We start from the raw sequence: 2587 nt of genomic DNA, 5'->3' as shown, positions 1-2587 counted from the left end.
AAAAAAACCTGTGTGTAAGTGGACCTGCACAGTTCATATATATAAAGTAGAAGAAAAGTGTTTTATTTGGGTAGAAAATTTAGAATTGGTCTTTTGAGAATGTAGTAGTGTAGAGTAAATTATGACAAAAGTATATATTTGAAAACAGTTGGAACAAATTCATGTTCAATGTGAGATTCAGGGCATAAGGAAGAACTAGGGCTGAAAATATTAGTATCAAGCAGTGTTCTGATTGGCTCAGTAACTCTCAACTTGTGTGTGTTTCAGTTCAGGGAAGTATATCATTTTGTGTAATATAATTTAAGCACTATAAATTCAGGTATTATCTCAGGCATAATGGATACTTATATAAAAGGAAAGGGAAAAATATCATAACATTATATATATACTATGAGGAAAAAAATATATAACACAGATAAGTAGAAAAGTTTAAAAAAGTTATCTCAGAATCACTCAGTCTTAGTCCATTTTGGTTGCTGTAACAAAAATGCCATAGACAAGATGACTTATAAACAACAACAATTTATTTCTCACAGTTCCAGATGCTGGGAAATCTAAGACATAGTTGCCAACTGATTCGGTGTCTGAGAGCCTGTTTCCTGGTTCATAGTGGTCATCTTCTTGTTGTATCCTCACATGGTGGCAGGGGCAAAGATGGGGTCACTTTATAAAAGTCATTAATCTTGTTTATGGAGGCTCCACTCTAAAGACCTAATCACTTCCTAAAGGCCATCTCCAAACACCATCACATTGGACATTAGGCTTCAACATATGAATTTTGAGAGAACACAAACATTTAGTCTAAAGCACATACTATCCACATATAGTCACTATTAATATTTTGACATTTTATTTCCAATCATATTTTTATACTAACATGCATAATCACACATTTGGAGGAAGATAAAATTCTCTCACTTGTTTTATATGGTAACAAGGCTCAGAAAGGGCAGATCTTTTTTGATTTTTAAAAAGTTTTTATTATAAAAATTTCAAAATATGTTTAAAAGAAGTCCTAATAGTATTTTGAATCTCCATCACCAGCTTCAACAATTATCTCATGACAGATCTTGTTTCATCTATACCCTCATCCATTTCTCCCCTCCTTTTATTATTTGAAACAAATCCTAGGTACTAATCTATATTTATAAAAGAGAATTCTTTTTAAAAAAACATCAGCACAAAGCATTATCATAAATATAATTAATAAAACTCCTCTTGCCATAAAAATCCAGTAAGTGTTCAAATTTCCAAATGTCTCATAAATGTTGTAGTTTTTTTTTGTATTTACAGTTTTACTTGAATTTATTTAAACTATTTAAATCAGGCATACATACATTTATTAACACGATTTTAAGCCTCTTTGATCTGTGAGTTTTATATAGATTTCTTTTTTCCCTTGTGATTTATTTGTTGTTGAAAACATCAGAGTTCTGATCAAGATAGTGGAGTAGGTAAATGCTGCGCTTGCCTCCCTTCACAACCACGCCAAAATTACAATTAAATTGCAGAACTATCATTGAGAATCACCTGAAGTTTAGTGAACAGAAGTCCTATAACTAAGGATATTCAGAAGAAACCATGTAGAGACTGGTAGGGGAGGTGGGAATATGAAAAGGGCTGGTCCCATACCCACATGTGGCAGTTAAAAATTGGGAGGGATATCTTGGCTGTAGAGGTCCGATCTTGAGGTGCAAGAAGTCCCAGTCTGCAACCATGCTTCCCAATCACTTCCTAAAGGCCACCTCCCCAGCCGAAATTTTCAGTGCCAAGGAGAGAAGTTCCCACAACTTATGGCCATGAAAACCAGAAGACTGTAGCTAAATGAGATGGAGGGTTCCTGGAGTCCCAGGTATTCTTCTTAAAGGGCCCAGGCGTGGACTTAGTACCTGACAGACTCACTCACTCTGAGATCTAGCTGTGGCACAGCAGCTTGAAAGATGCCAGAGACATATGGAAAGGAACTGACTTGTCTGGCTTCAGGGTGAGGGCTGGACAGCTTTCTCCTAAACAGAAGTGCTTGCAGGAGCCTTTGTTTCTCCTCCCACCCAGTATGCAGACACAGATTGCCACCATATCTGAGTCTCCATTGACCCATTATACTATTTAACCTACTCTTCTGATTTCCTGAGACCTTGCCCCACTAAACTTGAGGACGTACCCAAGCCACTTCCACTGGCTTTTCCATACAAATAACCTGTTTTGGCTTATACTGAGGACTTTCCTAAAATCTCTCAAAGGTTCACAAAATCTGAACAAGCAGCACCTGCCCTTGATGTGCCTTGTATCTCTTGTTAGGTAGCTTCAAGCTAGCCACTAGCAGCAGCAGGCCTCGGTTCACAGCTTAGTTTATTTTAGGCACCTCCAACCCCAGCACAAGTGGCAACCACCTGCAAATCACTTTGTAGCTCATTCCAAATGGCCCTGGGTAGGGAATAGGCAATGGCTGACCTTCATCTTCACCAGGGCCCCTCCTGAGGGGCTGGACACCTGAGGGCCAGCTTCAGACTATACCAGAGCACCACCCAACCACATCCACAAATGACACACCCAAAGAGAAGACTGGGCAGGCACCAGAGCCCTGCTA

This window comes from Pteropus vampyrus, unplaced genomic scaffold (genome assembly GCF_000151845.1).
Source record: "Pteropus vampyrus isolate Shadow unplaced genomic scaffold, Pvam_2.0 Scaffold97, whole genome shotgun sequence".
Taxonomy (NCBI): domain Eukaryota; kingdom Metazoa; phylum Chordata; class Mammalia; order Chiroptera; family Pteropodidae; genus Pteropus; species Pteropus vampyrus.
This window is presented reverse-complemented; position numbering follows the sequence as displayed.